Source organism: Cetorhinus maximus, chromosome 5 (genome assembly GCF_964194155.1).
Source record: "Cetorhinus maximus chromosome 5, sCetMax3.hap1.1, whole genome shotgun sequence".
In the NCBI taxonomy this organism is placed as follows: domain Eukaryota; kingdom Metazoa; phylum Chordata; class Chondrichthyes; order Lamniformes; family Cetorhinidae; genus Cetorhinus; species Cetorhinus maximus.
This window is the reverse complement of record NC_135883.1, coordinates 166,853,882-166,871,193: the sequence shown is the minus strand read 5'-3', so window position 1 is coordinate 166,871,193 and position 17,312 is coordinate 166,853,882. Positions and strand designations below refer to the sequence as shown.

Here is a 17,312-nt window from a genome sequence, read left to right as displayed (position 1 = left end):
GGACCCAACATTGATTAAACAACTTCAGGCCATGAACTCTGTCCTCCCATTCTGAGTCTCTTTTTTTGCTAAGTGCCAGTCTGCATCTTGTTTTCATGTTTTTGTTTTCAGCCCATTATTCTGCCATTAACACTTACTCTGGACTGATGCTTTGTTTCTTTACTGCAACCATTATCTCTCCCTTTGCCTTTGCTCCATGACATCTGTTATTTAATCTCTCCTGCCCTCTAACCCATCACAGACCTTCCCTTTTGTTCCACCCCCCAACAGTACAAAACCCACCACATTTCTACCTCTCTTCAGCTCTGAAGAAAAGTCATATTGGACTCAAAACGTTAACACTGTTTCTCTCTCCAGATGCAGCCAAACCAGCTGAGTTTTTCCAGCACTTTTGTTTTCACTTCAACTTTCGCCTGAACAGGGTAATAATATAAAACTGTAGGTTGTCCTTTGATGAATTATACTTCAGATAGGGTCTGTGCATTTGGTTCACTTATTCTCCTCTCTTCCCCTCCACTCTTCACTCCTCAACACATACAAACAAGAATTCCAAAATCAGTCGACAAAAGCTACATTAAAACCTGACATTAACTAGTCATAATTCCAGCCACTTAATTAGGCTGCCTATGGGCTCTAAAACTAAAGGGATAAAAGTATCAATTGTAAAAACTTCAAAGCACAGGCCTCATTACAATTTAAACAGGAGAATACAATAAAAATCTTGAGCCCATCAGATCCTACCATTCTTTTCAAATGACATGGCACAGATTCTCCCTTCTCCCATACCATATCATAGACTCAGACATTTGCAGCACAAAATAAGGCCATTCGGCCCATTGTGTCCATGCCGGTCAACAAAGATCTGACTACACTAATCCCATTTTCCAGTGCTTGGCCGATAGCCCTGGGGGCTGTGACAACACAAGTGAATATCTAAATCATTATCTAATACATCATTACTAAAGACATCAAATAAAATGGTGATAGCATACAATCTTTCACATTAAATATGTTCAGTACATTCCTTCTCTATCTTTGTCTTGGAGCTGACTTCATTATCTTCATATCCAAATCCTCTTCTTACTTAGCCTCACTATATAACATCAAGGTAACTCCCAAGCAATAATGGCCTAACACTGAAAATCCAACCTTGTGCCCCATTGCCTTTGCAAACTACCGGCCCATCTCCAAACTCCCTCCCCTGCCAGTCACTAAAACCGCCCACAAGTTACAAACATCTTGTGTGATACAGATGCATTAGCCTTCCTCATCTACGTAGAGCTTTTGATAAGACCGACCACATTATCTTCCTTTATGGCATTTCTTATATTGCGCAGCTCAGTCACATTTCTCACTCTTAACTATCCAAGCCAAAGCAATGATTTATCTTCATGGCCCCTAAACCATTACTACTGAAGTTCCCCAAGGATATATCACTGACTCCCTCCATTTCCTCATCTACATGCTACACTTTGGTAATATAATCTACAACCAGGGAGCTAGCTTTCACAGCTCTACCGTGAGCTGCTTGTGATGGACAAGTCAAAATTTCTTCCAGTGAAACATCAGGAAAATTGAAGCCATTGTTATTGGACCCCACTACACCCCTCATCCCAGATTGAATCAAATTGTTCTCAATCACAAGCTGTGCTTCTGACCCCTATCCTGGCCATCAGAAAGACTCTCTACATCCAACTCTTAATGTCACTTGTTGATATTGAGGAGGTCCCGTGTACACCTTCTTGATATTGAAACTGTCATCCATTCTTTTATCACCTCCAGAACTGATTGGCTTGCAGTCCCCCAAGGCTCCAATTTAAAATTCTCAGCCTTTTCCTTCCCCATCTCTAGCCAATCAAGCTCCATAACTCACAACTTGTTTATCCAACTTTGGTCCCGTGTACACCAACCAACCAACCGCGAGGAGGTCCCGTGTACACCAACCAACCCCGAGGAGGTCCCGTGTACACCAACCAACCAATCAACCGCGAGGAGGTCCCGTGTACACCAACCAACCAATCAACCGCGAGGAGGTCCCGTGTACACCAACCAACCAATCAACCGCGAGGAGGTCCCGTGTACACCAACCAACCAATCAACCGCGAGGAGGTCCCGTGTACACCAACCAACCAATCAACCGCGAGGAGGTCCCGTGTACACCAACCAACCAACCGCGAGGAGGTCCCGTGTACACCAACCAACCAATCAACCGCGAGGAGGTCCCGTGTACACCAACCAACCAACCGCGAGGAGGTCCCGTGTACACCAACCAACCAACCGCGAGGAGGTCCCGTGTACACCAACCAACCAACCGCGAGGAGGTCCCGTGTACACCAACCAACCAACCGCGAGGAGGTCCCGTGTACACCAACCAACCAATCAACCGCGAGGAGGTCCCGTGTACACCAACCAACCAACCGCGAGGAGGTCCCGTGTACACCAACCAACCAATCAACCGCGAGGAGGTCCCGTGTACACCAACCAACCAACCGCGAGGAGGTCCCGTGTACACCAACCAACCAACCGCGAGGAGGTCCCGTGTACACCAACCAACCAACCGCGAGGAGGTCCCGTGTACACCAACCAACCAACCGCGAGGAGGTCCCGTGTACACCAACCAACCAACCGCGAGGAGGTCCCGTGTACACCAACCAACCAACCGCGAGGAGGTCCCGTGTACACCAACCAACCAACCGCGAGGAGGTCCCGTGCACACCAACCAACCAACCGCGAGGAGGTCCCATGTACACCAACCAACCAACCGCGAGGAGGTCCCGTGCACACCAACCAACCGCGAGGAGGTCCCGTGCACACCAACCAACCGCGAGGAGGTCCCGTGCACACCAACCAACCGCGAGGAGGTCCCGTGCACACCAACCAACCGCGAGGAGGTCCCGTGCATACCAACCAACCGCGAGGAGGTCCCGTGCACATCAACCAACCGCGAGGAGGTCCCGTGCACACCAACCAACCGCGAGGAGGTCCCGTGCACACCAACCAACCGCGAGGAGGTCCCGTGCACACCAAATAACCGCGAGGAGGTCCCGTGCACACCAACCAACCGCGAGGAGGTCCCGTGCACACCAACCAACTGCGAGGAGGACCCGAGCACACCAACCAAACGCGAGGAGGTGGTCCCGTGCACACCAACCAACCGCGAGGAGGAGGTCCCGTGCACACATGGCACTGAGCAGTTCCTTTACTGCGCACTGGCCGATACTTTCCCTTTCAACTCTTTCCTGTCCAGACTTATCACCGGTGTGGGGGCCTTCGTGCTGGCAGTTTGCTTGCGCATATAGATCAACCCTCAGAACAAAGGAGATTTCATTGGCATCTCACCTAAGCGAGCATTTGCAGACTTTCTTTTTGCCAGCAATATTCTTTATCTAGTAGTGATCAACTTCATAGGTTGGGTGTACACATTGTCATGTGGCAGAAATGAGGGGGACCAGGACTCGTATTGCCACTGCAATGAATCTGTTTAAACTTTGGTTACACATTTTGTTTAGTTCCATATATACATATATAAGAAAAATAACAAAAATCAACCATGGGGAGGTCCCGTCTACACCAATCAACCATGGGGAGGTCCCGTCTACACCAATCAACCATGGGGAGGTCCCGTCTACACCAATCAACCATGGGGAGGTCCCGTCTACACCAATCAACCATGGGGAGGTCCCGTCTACACCAATCAACCATGGGGAGGTCCCGTCTACACCAATCAACCATGGGGAGGTCCCGTCTACACCAATCAACCATGGGGAGGTCCCGTCTACACCAATCAACCATGGGGAGGTCCCGTCTACACCAATCAACCATGGGGAGGTCCCGTCTACACCAATCAACCATGGGGAGGTCCCGTCTACACCAATCAACCATGGGGAGGTCCCGTCTACACCAATCAACCATGGGGAGGTCCCGTCTACACCAATCAACCATGGGGAGGTCCCGTCTACACCAATCAAAAATAAGGAGGTCCCGTCTACACCAAACATGAGGAGGTCCCGTCTACACCAATCATCAGGAGATCTTTTACCACAGTGGGTAGCATCCTTGCCTCTGAGCCAGATGCTCCAGATTTGAGTCCCACCCCAAGACTTAACAATCATGGAAGATGTGTTCATAACATGGCCAAACAAGTCGAGTATCAATCTGCAAATCCTTCCAACATATACCAATGGCAGGCAGTAAGAACGGGAGAGATTCCTGGTCAGCCATGTAATGGAGAGAAGGTTGGAACCTCTACCATCACTGTCCATGGCTCCAGGCTACAATATGTAAAAGTGCACTCTAAAACAGAAAGTGCAGGAAAAACTCAGCAGGTCTAACAGCATCTGTGAAGAGAAAAAAAAAGAGTTAACATTGAGTCCTTATGACTCTTTAGAGCTAAAGAGAAGTAAAAATTTAATGAAATTTATACTGTTTAAGGGAGGTGAAGCAGGTGAAGCTGGATAGAAGGCCAGTGATAGGTGGAGGCAAAGGAGAGATTGACAAAGGCATCATGAACAAAAGGACAAAGGGGTGTTAATGTTGTGGTACTGGCTAAAGGAGGTGCTGATGGTGGTATCTGTCACATCTGTTCCAATGACGCGTCTTTCCAAAACGGCGCTTGACATGTCTTGCTTCTTCTTTAACCGAGATTTCCCACCCACTTTGGTTGGCAGGGCCCTCAACCGTGTCCGACCCATCTCCCGCGCCTCTGCCCTCCCCAGAACCATGATAGGGTCCCCCTTGTCCTCGCTTTTCACCCCACCAGCCTCCACATTCAAAGGATCATCCTCCACCATTCCTGCCAACTCCACCCCACCACCCCCCGCCCCCCGCCCCCCCACCCCACCCCCCACCACCCCTCCAGACAACCCGGTCCACTACTCCATCACCCCCAGCACCTCATCTCCCTCCCATGGGACCTTCCCATGCAATTGCAGAAGGTGCAACACCTGTCCCTTCACCTCCTCCCTCCTCACCATCCAAGAGCCTAAACACTCCTTCCAGGTGAAGCAGCGCTTCACTCGCATCTCCTTCAATTTGGTCTACTGCATTCGCTGCTCCCAATGCAGTCTCCTCTACATTGGAGTGACCAATCGCAGACTGGGTGACCACTTTGTGGAACACCTTCGGTCTGTCCGCAAGCATGACCCAGACCTTCCTGTCGCTTGCCATTTCAACACTCCACCCTGCTCTCATGCCCACATGTCCGTCCTTGGCCTGCTGTAATGTTCCAGTGAAGCTCAACGCAAACTGGAGGAACAGCACCTCATCTTCCGATTAGGCACTTTACAGCCTTCCGGACTTAACATTGAGTTCAACAACTCAGATCATTATCTCTCTCCTCCATCCTCACCCCCTTTTTTCAATATTCATTTTCATTTCTTAATTTTTATCCACTTCTTTTTACTTTCATTTTTATTCTTTGTTTTATCCCCACCTTTTATCCTATTTTCAATCTTTTTTCCCTCCCCCAACGCCACCCCACTCCTACAAGGGTCATCTGTTACTTGTTGTTCTTTCCAGAGTGCTTACCCTGTTCCTGCCATTATCACATTCTGCTTTCTGACCTTAATGCCAGCCTCAGCACTTCCTTTGCCTCCACCTATCACCAGCCTTCTATCCAGCTTCGCCTGCTCCACCCCCCTTAAACAGTATAAATTTCATTACGTTTTTACTTCTCTTTAGCTCTGAAGAGTCATAAGGACTCGAAACGTTAACTCTTTTTTTTCGCTCCACAGATGCTGTTAGACCTGAGTTTTTCCAGCATTTTCTCTTATTGTTTCAGATTTCCAGCATCCACAGTATTTTGCTTTTACCTTAGTGTAAAAGTGCACGTTGTCACAGCAACTCGCACTCCAAGTGAACTATAAAACATCACCACCACACCAATAATCCTCCCATTTTCCCACCATTAGCGACTTTGCCTTCAGCTGTTGGTCCTACTCTAGAATATCCAGCATAAACCTTTGTGCCTTGCCACCTCTACTCGCCTCCTTCAAGACCCTCAAGATCTACCACTTTGACCAGGCTTTTGATCAATGCTAAAATCTTCTCCTTTGGTTTAGCATTCGTTTTCTCTGGTTACACTCCTGTTAAGGATTTTCACTTGCAGGAAATCCAAGGCATTATTAGTCTCTAATAAATGCAATAAGGAAAAAGTTATTCACCCACAAACTAAGGCATAGTGGTATTGTCGCTGGACTAGTAATCCAGAGACCTGGGTTCAAATCCCACCACAGCAGATGGTGAAATTTGAGTTCAATAAAAATCTGGAATTACAAATCTAATGATGACCATGAAACCATTGTCGATTGTTGTGTAAACCCACCTGGTTCACTAATGTCCTTTAGGAAAGGAAATCTGCCGTCCTTACCTGGTCTGGCCTACATGTGACTCCAGACCCACAGCAATGTGGTTGACTCTTAACTGCCCTCTGAAATGGCCTAGCAAGCTAAAAAGTCTAAAAGGAATGAAACCAGACAGACCACCTGGCAGCAACCTAGGCACCGGAAACAACAACGGCAAACTCAGCCCGTCGATCTTGCAAAGTCCTCCTTAGTAACATAGAACCGTAGAAAAGTTACAGTGCAGAAAGAGGCCATTCAGCCCATTGTGTCTGCGCCAGCCAAAGAAAGAGAAAAGAAACTAGCCGCTCATTTTAATCCCACTTTCCAGCACCTGGTCCGCAGTCTTGCAGGTTACAGCACTTAAGATGCAGATCCAGGTACCTTTTAAATGAGTTAAATTTAAGCCTCAACCACCAACTTAGGCAGTGAATTCCAGATGCTCATCTGAAAAGGTGAAAAGCTTTTCCTCATGTCCACTCTAATCCTTCTACCAATCACCTTAAATCTATGCCCCCTGGAAACTGACCCCTCAGCTAAGGGAAACAGGTCTTTCCTGTCTACCCTATCTAGGCCCCTCAATTAGGTTACTCCTTTGCCTCCTCTGTTCTAAGAAAAATAACCCTAGCCTATGCAACCTCTCCTCGTGGCTCCAATTTTCAAGCCCTGGTAACATTCTTGTAAATCTCCTCTGCACTCTCCCAGAGCAATTACGTCCTTCCTGTAATGTGGTGACCAGAACTGTTCACAAAATTCCAGTAGCGCCCTAACCAGTGTTTTATACAGTTCCATCATTACATCCCTGCTTTTGTATTCGATACTTTGCCCAATAAAGGAAAGCATTCCATATGCTTTCTTGACCACCTTTCCTGCCACTTTCAAGAACATGCACTCCAAGTTGTCTCATTTCCTCAAACTCCCATTTATTGAGTATACTCTTGCTTTGTTTGCCCTCCCCAAATGCATTACCTAGCACTTTGGATTGAATTCCATTTGTCACTTCTCCACCCACTCAACCAAACCATTGATATCATTCTGGAGTTGACAGTTATCCTCTTCACCATCAACTGCACAGCTAATTTTTTGTGTCATCTGCAAATTTCCCAATTGTGCCTCCCACATTTAAGTCTAAATCATTAATATATAAAACAAATAGCAAGGGCCCCAACACTGAGCCCTGTGGAACACCACTAGAAATCGTTTTCCATTCGCAAAGAACATCCATTGACCACCACCCTTTGTTTCCTGTCACTGAGCCAATTTCGGATCTAACCTGCCACCTTCTCCTGTATCCCATGAGATCTCACTTTCCCGGCCAGACTCCATGTGGGACCTTGTCAGGCGTCTTACTGAAATCCATGTAGACAACATCCACTGCACTACCCTCATCAATCCCCCTTGTTACTTCCTCAAAAAATTCTATTAAATTAGTAAGACACGATCTTCCCCTAACAAAATCATATTGACTATCACTGATCAATCTGTGCCTTCCTCAGTGATGGTTTATCCTGTCTCTCAGAATTGTTTCCAACAATTTGCCCACCACCGAAGTCAGACTGACTGGCCTATAATTTTCTGGCCTATCCCTCGCACTCTTTTTAAATAATGGTACAACATTCACAGGCCTCCAATCTTTTGGGGCCTCGCCTGTATCTAGTGAAGATTGGAAAATGATCCTCAGAGCATCTGCTATTTTCTCACTGGCCTCCTTCAAAAGCCTGGGATACAATCCATCTGGCCCTGGTGACCTATCTACCATCAAGGGTACCAGTCCCTCCAGTATTTCCTCTCTCACTATGCTTATTGTATCCAATATTTCACACTCCTCCTCTTTAACTAGAATGTCTGCATCATCCCTCTCCTTAGTGAAGACAAGGACAAATTACTGATTGAGAACCCTTCCCACATCATCTGCATTAACCCACAAGTTACCATGTATATCTTTGATAGGCCCTACCCTTTCCTTAGTTATTCTCTTGCTCTTAATGTACTGGTAAAACATCTTAGGATTTTGTCCCAGAGTCCTCTCACACTCTCCTCTAGGTACTAACTGCCTGCCTCAGGGTCTTCCTCTTGCCACTCTGCTCTAGGTGCTGCTGACTGCCTACCTCCTCTCACACTCTCCTCTAGGTACTAACTGCTTGCCTCAGGGTCTTCCTCTTGCCACTCTGCTCTAGGTGCTGCTGACTGCCTACCTCCTCTCACATTCTCCTCTAGGTACTAACTGCTTGCCTCAGGGTCTTCCTCTTGCCACTCTGCTCTAGGTGCTGCTGACTGCCTACCTCCTCTCACACTCTCCTCTAGGTACTAACTGCTTGCCTCAGGGTCTTCCTCCTGCCACTCTGCTCTAGGTGCTGCTGACTGCCTACCTCTTCTCACACTCTCCTCTGGGGGCTAGTGCAAAAATTGGGAGAGCTGTCTCACAGACTAGTCAACCAATGGACTGACAAAGTCAATCTCACGAGATATACCTTACAGATCATGTCCCATACACCACCATCACCATCCCTGGGTATGTTATGTCCCACCAGCAGGACATGCCAATCAGATGTGGCTGCACAGCGGTATACAGTCAGGAGGGAGTTGCCTTGGGAGTCCTCAACACCGATTACGGACCCCATGAATTTTCACGGCATCAGGTCAAACATGGACAAGGAAACCTCCTGCTGATTACCATGTATCACCCCCGCCACCCCCACTCCCCGGCCCCCTCCCCCACACACACATCCCCCTCCCACCCACCCCGAGCTAATGAATCAGCAGTCCTCCATGTTGAACATCAATTGGGGAAAGCACTGAAGGTGGAAAGGGCACAGCATGTACTCTGAGTGGGGGTCTTCAACATCCATCACCAAGAGTGGCTCGGTAGCACCACTACTAAAGAACATAGCTGCTAGACTGGGTCTGCAGCAGGTGATGAGGGAACCAACAAGAGGAAAAAACCTACTTGACCTCATCCTCACCAATCTACCTGTCACAGATGCATCTGTCCGTGACAGTATTGGTAGGAGCGACCACCCCACAGTCTTTGTGGAGACGAAGTCCCATCCTCACATTGAGGATACCCTACATCTAGCATTTTAAACATAAATAAGGGCAATTATGAGGGCACGAAAGCAGAGCTAATTAAGGTGAACTGGCAAATTAGGTTAAGCCATAGGTCAATAGAGATGCAGCGGTAGACATTTAAGGGGATAGCCGTGGTTAACTAAAAAAGTTAAAGGTAGTATTAGGCTATGTAGTGTTTGGCTATGAGGAGAGGTCGGAGAAACTCGGATTGTTCTCACTACAGCGACGGAGATTGAGGGGCGACTTGATAGAAGTTTACAAAATTATGAGCGGCATGGACAGAGTAGATAGTCAGAAGATTTTTCCCAGGGTGGAAGAGTCAATTACTAGGGGACATAGATTTAAGGTGAGAGGAGAAAACTATAAAGGTGATGTGTGGGGCAAGTTTTTTTACGCAGAGGGTAGTGAGTGTCTGGAATTCGCTGCCAGAGGAGGTGGTGGAAGCAGGTACAATAGTGTTGTTTAAGAGGCAGCTTGACAAATACATGAATAGGATGGGAATAGAGGGATACGGACCCCGTAAGTGCAAAATGTTTTAGTTGACGGGCAATATGATCGGCGCAGGTTTGGAGGGCCAAAGGGCCTGTTCCTGTGCTGTACTTTTCTTTGTTCTTTGTATTAAATGTAAAGAAAAAGCATATAATTGTGCAAAAATGGGTGGCAGGTCAGAAGATTGGACAGAACATTAAAAAAGGCAAAGATTAATAAGATTAATAAACGGAAAAATTAGAGTACGAGGGAAAGCTAGCTAGAAATAAAAAGACAGATAGTAAGAGTTGAGTAAGCTGATAAAATATTATTTATTGCGAGGGGAATTGATACAAAAGTAGGGAAGTTATGCTTCAGTTTTACAGGGCACTGGTGAGACCAAACCTGGAGTACTGTATAGAGTATTGATCTCCTTATATAATGAAGGATGTTGGAAGCAGTTCAGAGAACGTTTGCCAGGCTAACACCTGGAATGGGAGGTTGTCTTACGACGCAAGCTTGTACCTGCTGGAGTTTAGAAGAGTAAGAGGCGACTTGATTGAAACAAATAAGATCCTGAGGCGTCTTGACAGGGTGGATCTGGAAAGGATGTTTCCTCTTTAGGAGAATCTATAATGGGTTCACTGTTTAAAAATTAGGGGTTGCTCATTTAAAACAGAGATGAGGAGAAATTTTCTCTCTGAGGGTTGTGAGTCTTTGGAACTCTCCTCCTCAAAAGGTGGGGGAAGCAGAGCTTTTGAATGTTTTTAAGGCAGAGCTAGACAGATACTTGTTCATTGTGGGGGGCGAAACAGTCACCGGGAGGGCGGGGAGAGGTGAAAAGGTCAACAGAGGAGGCAAGAACATGGGGTTGAGGTTACAATCAGATCAGCCATGACATTATTGAATGGCGGAGCAGGATCGAGGAGCCTACCCTGCTCCTATTTTGTGTATTCATATTATGTTTGCAAATAAGATGAGTGTTGAGTGCATGGCTCAAAGATTGGCACTGGAGAAATGGGTTTTGATTCTGGGGAAATTGGGAGCTGTACCTTTTGGATGGTTTTCACATGAACCATGCTGGGGCCAGTGCTCTGGCGAGTTGTATAACTAGGGCAGTCGAGAGGGCGTTAAACTAAATAGTGAGAGTGGAGGGTTCACATGTGGAATTTTAGAGAGTTAAACAGAAAGGTCGAGGCAGGGTAGCGATATATTTCACCAAGAAAGAACAGTGTTGCAAGAAGGATGCACCATCCGTGGTTAAGGAAGTTAATGATGCTATCAAATTGAAATTAAGTATGCACAATCTGCAAGGAATAGTGGTTGGGAAGATTTGGAAAATTTTAGAAACTAACAAAGGATGACTAAAAAATAAAGAGGGACAAATTGGAGTATGAGAAAATACTAGCAAGAAATATACAAGTGTGTAACAGGAACACGCATACAAGCATGAGAATGCTTCGCCAAATAAGATCACAAAAGGGAAAAATGGTAAAAAAAAACAGAATTAAAGACTTTCTCTGAGTACAAGCAGCATTCGCAACAAAATGAATGAATTGTGTCACAGGTAGAAATCAATGAGCATGATATGATATCCATTGCAGAGAAATGGTTGCAAAGTGACCATGGCTGGGACCTGAATATTCAAGCGTTCTGGCCATCCTTCCGAAAGTATGATGCCCAGAACTAACACTCCAGTTGAAGATGAACTAGTGTTTTATACAAGTTTGACATAACTCCTTTGCTTTTGTACTCAATGCCCCTATTAATAAAGCATACCGCACCCCAGGCTTAATTAACCGCTCTCTCAACTTGTTGCTGCCACCTTCAATGATTTATGCACATATACACCCAGGTACCTTCGCTCCTGCACCTTCTTTGGAATTGTACCCTTTATTTTAAATTGTCTCTCAGCATTCTTTCTACCAAAATGAATCACTTCATACTTCTCTGCATTAAATTTCCTCTGGTACCTGTCCACCCATTCCACCAATTTGTCATGGCCTTTTGAAGTTCAACACTATCCTTCACGCAGTTCACAATACATTCAAGACTTGCATTTGCAAATTTTGAAAATGTGCTCTTACACTGAGGTCCAGGTCTTTAACAGAAGAGAGTCCTAACACTGGCCCTTGTGGAACTCCATTATAAACCTCCGCCCAGTCTGAAAAACAAATGCTAACCACTGAAGAAGTTACACAGATTTGAAAAGTTAAGTGTTTCTCCCTCCACAGATTCTGCCAGACCTGCTGAGATTTCACAGCATTTTCTGTTTTTATCTGTTAGCCACTGTCCTCTGTTTCCCGTCACTTAGCCAATTCTGTATTTTTTTGCTTTTGTCCTTTTTAGTCCATGAGCTCTAATTTGACTCTCAGGTGTGTTGTGCGACACTGTATCGAACATATTTTGGTAGTCCATGTACACCACATCAGCAACATTTCCCTCATCCCCTCTCTCTCTTACCTCTTCAACAAACTCCAATCAGTTAGTTAAACACGATTTACCTTTAACAAATCTGTGCTGGCTTTCCTTAATTAAATGCATTTGCCCAATGACTATTAATTCTGCCCTGAATTATCATTTCTAGAAGCTTCCCAGAGGTTAAACTGACTGGCCTGTAGTTGCTGGACTTAACATCTTTTTTGAATCTGAGATGTAGCTTTACACAGGTATATTTGGTACTCTCATAACAAGCTCAGAGAGTCAGCATTTCACTGTGAACATCCTGTTTTGCATCAGTCGGCACTACAAGTTGATGCTTTAACTACATCAGGGAAATCCTTGCACAAATCTTCAAGACAACTTTTAAAACAAGGTCAAATTAGAATCGCAACTGATATAATCTGAGAGCAGTGAAAATAATGGGTTTAGGAGATTTAGTTCGAAATCCTGCTTATTCCAGAGCTTGGTATTCAGGTTTGATAAAACTCATGACACCAGCATGTCCATTGCTGAATTTGCTTTGAGTCTCTGCTCATGATTATGACCTCGGAAGTCCTGCCGGAATCTGCACCTGCCCATGTATCAGGACTGAGTATCATCCCTATTAGTCACGTAACCTCTTGACATTCACCATCAGCCACCAGATCCATGCTCTGGAATACCTCCCTCCACTCATCATCCTTCCGACCTCTGCCCTCACCCATGTCCTCCTCTTGCCCACACCCCCTCTGCCCTCCCTCCCCATGACCACACCCTCTCTGCCCTCCCTCCCCACAACCACACCCCCTCTGCTCTCCCTCCCCACGACCACACCCCCTCTGCTCTCCCTCCCCATGCCCACACCTGCTCTGCCCTCCACCCCCATGCCCACATCCTCACGGCCAGCACCCCGCCCACCACTTTAGTCTTCTGCCCTACCACCAACCGCCCTCGCCTCCATCCCCCCAACTCATTCCCCTCCCTCCACATCCCTCCCCGACCCGACACTCCCTCTCCATCTCCCTGCCCCCACCCCATTCCACACCCTCCTTCCCCCACCAACAGTCCTCCACTCCTCGCCTACCTCCAGCCGCCTCCCCTTTCCCTCCCTGCATACCCTTTCTTCCACTTCACTCCGTCTCCCCACTGCACCACATCTCCCCAGCATCCCTCCACTTTCCCCTCCACTGTCCCCTCCCCCTCTCTCCCTGCCACTCCAGCCCCTCGCCCCTTCCGCATCATCCCCTTCTGCTCCACCCTCCACTCTCCCTCCCTCATCCCCCTGCCTTCTGCTTGCTCCCTCACCCCCACCACTCCTACTCTCCCTGCCCGCCCTCCCGCTCCCACTATCCCTCCTGCAGCACTCTCTTCCCCCACCTCCCCCACCGCTCTCCCTCCCCCCTCCATCCGCCCCTTATCCCTCTGCCGTCTGCTCCTTCCCTCACCACTTCCACTCTCCCTGCTTGCCCTCCCCCTCCCCACTCTCCCTCCTGCCGCTCTCCATCCCACCTCCCACCACCGCTCTGCCTCCTTCCCTGCCGCTCTCCCTTCCCCCTCCCCACCCCCACTCTCCCCTCCCCACCCCCACTCTCCCTCTCCACCGCCCCTTCCCCCACTCCCCTCCCCCCTCCGCACTCCCCCTCCCACTCTCCCCGTCTCCTCTCCCCACTCCCCCCTCCTCTCCCCACTCCCCCCTCTCCTCACCCCACTCCACCCCCTCCCCCCTCTGCTCTCCCCCCTCCCCCCTCCGCTCTCCCCCCTCCGCTCTCCCCCTCCACCCCCTCCCCCCTTTGCTCTCCCCCTCCCCCCTCCGCTCTCCCCCCTCCCCCCTCCTCCCTCTGCTCTCCCCCCGCTCCCCCCTCTGCTCTCCCCCCCTCCCACCTCTGCTCTCCCCCCTCCCCTCTCCCCCCTCCGCTCTCCCCCCTCCGCTCTCCCCCCTCCGCTCTCCCCCCTCCGCTCTCCCCCCTCCGCTCTCCCCCCTCCGCTCTCCCCCCTCCCCCCTCTGCTCTCCCCCCTCCGCTCTCCCCCCTCCGCTCTCCCCCCTCCCCCCTCTGCTCTCCCCCCTCCGCTCTCCCCCCTCCGCTCTCCCCCCTCCCCCCTCTGCTCTCCCCCCTCCCCCCTCTGCTCTCCCCCCTCCCCCCTCTGCTCTCCCCCCTCCACTCTCCCCCCCTCTCCCCTCTCCCCTCCCCCCCTCTCCCCTCTCCCCTCCCCCCTCCCCCCCTCTCCCCTCTCCCCTCCCCCCCTCTCCCCTCTCCCCTCCCCTTACCTCTCCCCTCTCCCCTCCCCTTACCACTCTCCTCTCCACCCCACTTACCACTCTCCTCTCCCCCCTCTCCTCCCCACTCTCCTCTCCTCCCCACTCTCCTTTCCCCCCTCTCCTCTACCCCCTCTCCTCTACCCCCTCCCCCCTCCACTCTCCCCCTCTCCTCCCCCGCCCTCCACTCTCCCCCTCTCTCCTCCCCCCCTCCACTCTCCCCCTCTCTCCTCCCCCCCTCCACTCTCCCCCTCTCCTCCCCCCCTCCACTCTCCCCCTCTCCTCCCCTCTCCCCCCCTCCCCTCCCCCCACTCCCCCCTCTCCCTCTCCACCCACTCCCCTCCCTCTTCACCCACTCCCCTCCCCCTCTCCCCTCTCCCACTCCCCTCCCCCCTACTCCCCTCCCCTCTCCCACTCCCCTCCCCCCTACTCCTCTCCCTACTCCCCTCCCCCCTCTCCCCTCCCCCTCTCTCCCCTCCTCCTTCCCCCTTCCCCTCTCTCCCCTCTCCCTTCCCCCCTCTCCCCTCTCCCTTCCCCCCTCTCCCCTCTCCCTTCCCCCCTCTCCCTTCACCCACTCCCCTCCCCCCCCCTTCACCCACTCCCCTCCCCCCCCCTTCACCCACTCCCCTCCCCCCCCCCCTCCCCCTCTCCCCCCCTCCCCCCCCTCCCCCCCCTCCCCCCTCCCCCCCCTCCCCCCCCTCCCTCTCCCCTCCCCCCTCTCCCCTCTCCCCTCTCTCCTCCCCCCTCTCCCCTCTCCCCTCTCTCCCACCCCTTCCCCCGCTTTGACCCACCTTTTCTCCTCCTCTCCATTCACAACCCTTCCCCCCTCCCCCGGCCTTTCTCCCCAACCCCCCTTCCTGGCCCCACCCCATCTCCTCCCCCCCCTCCTCCAAAACTAACTCTTCACGTCAGTCTTTTCTGCTGCTCCCCCCACCTCCCCCCTCCTCCGACCCCCAGCCCCGCGCCCCGAGCTCAGACCCGGCGCCTCCCCCGCGCCGCCCGGACTCACTGTGGCCGCCGCGCTCTCCCGGTCTGTCTCCCGGTTATTCTCGGCCGGTCTCTCTCTTTTCCCGGTTTTTCTCTCTCTCTCCCCGGGTTTTCTCGGGTTTTTTCCGTTTTTTTCCACCCGGTTCCGTGGCGCAGAAACGGACGCCGACGCCACTTCCGGTCCCCGCGCCACGGGCCGCCTCGCGGGACAGGAAACACCAACCGCGACAACTCGAAATGTGGCGCATCCGGCAGAGGGCGCCATGCTCACCCAGCCCAAACCCTCAAACTGGCAGCAAGTCCTGGTCCCCATCACCTCCCCGTCAAGCAACATCTCAACTTTAAAGTTCTCAGCCTTGTTTTCAAATTCCACCTTAGCCTCGTCCCTCCAGCATGCATATGAAATAGGAGCAAGGAGTAGGCCATTCAGCCCCTCAAGCCTGCTACACCATTCAATAGCATCATGACTGATGTGATCATGGCCTCAACTCCACTTTCCTACCTGCCCCCAGAACACTGACTCCCTCATAGCTCAAAAATCTGCCTACCTCAGTCTTGACTATATTCATTACTCTCAGTGGGAGACAATTCCAAAGACTAATGACCCTCTGATCAAAAAATTCCTCATCATCTCCATCTTCAATGGGAGACCCCTTATTTTGAAACTCTGCGCACCATCTCCCACATAGTTCTAGATTCCGCAACAAGGTAAAACATCCTCCCAGCATCCACCCTCTGAAGCCCCCCCAGGGAGCCATGCTTATGGTTTACAGTTTGTATATTCTACAGTAACGAGGATCAGGAAAGACGGGCCCTGGAGTAATTGACTTAAAAGGTTTAATTTAAAGGGATAAGTCATGGCTGGAGCACTGAAAGCCGTGGTGTGCTCTTCGTGCTCCATGTAGGAAGCCAGGGACATTTCCATTGCCCGGGACCAGCATGTGTGCAGGAAGTGTGTCCAGCTGCAGCTCCTGGAAGCTCGGGTTTCAGAGCTGGAATGGCGGCTGGGGACACTGGGGAGCATCCGTGAGTCTGAGAGCATCGTGGATAGCACATTTAGAGAGGTGGTCACACTGCAGCTGAAGGGACTTGAGGAAGGAAGGGAATGGGTGACCACCTGGCAGTCGAAGAGAAGCAGGCAGGTAGTTCAGGAGTTCCCAGGGGTCCCGCTCGCAAATCGGTATTCCATTTTGGAGGCTGATGAGGGCACTGTTGCTCCAGGGAGTGCAGATAGAGCCAAGCTTCTGGCACCATAAGGAGCCTGGCTGTACAGGAGGGGAGGAATGGAGGAAAAGCAATAGTAATAGGGGATTCTATAGTCAGGGGAACAGATAGGCGCTACTGTGGCCGTCAACATGACTCCAGGATGGTGTGTTGCCTCCCTGGCGCCAGGGTCCAGGATGTCACTGAATGTCTGCAGGGCATCCTGAAGAGGGAGGGTGATAAGGCAGAGGTCATGGTACATGTTGGTACCAGTGACATAGGTAGAAAGAGGGATGAGGTCTTGCATCAAGAATTCAGGGAGTTAGGCAGTAGACTAAAAAGCAAAACGTCTCGGGTTGTAATCTCTGGATTACTCCCAATGTCACATGCTAGCGAGCTCAGAAATAGGAGAATAGCACAGATGAATACGTGGCTTAAGAGTTGGTGCAGGAGGGAGGGGTTTAGATTCATGGATCATTGGGATCGTTTCTGGGGAAGGTGGGACCTGTACAAGCGGGACGGTCTACATCTGAACCAGAGCGGGACTAGCATCCTTGCGGGTGGGTTTGCTA

At 50.4% G+C, this 17,312-nt stretch overlaps 1 protein-coding gene across 3 annotated transcripts in view; it reads right to left on the bottom strand.

Annotated features, from left to right (window-relative positions):
- Positions 1 to 15,726, bottom strand: part of cul9 (cullin 9) — a 318,678-nt gene extending 302,952 nt beyond the window's left edge. For all 3 annotated transcript variants that reach the window (XM_078542786.1, XM_078542788.1, XM_078542787.1), the window contains exon 1: positions 15,560 to 15,726. The gene's annotated coding sequence lies outside the window, so the exon portion shown is untranslated. The remainder of the gene's footprint in view (positions 1 to 15,559) is intronic.
- Positions 15,727 to 17,312: the final 1,586 nt, after the last annotated feature.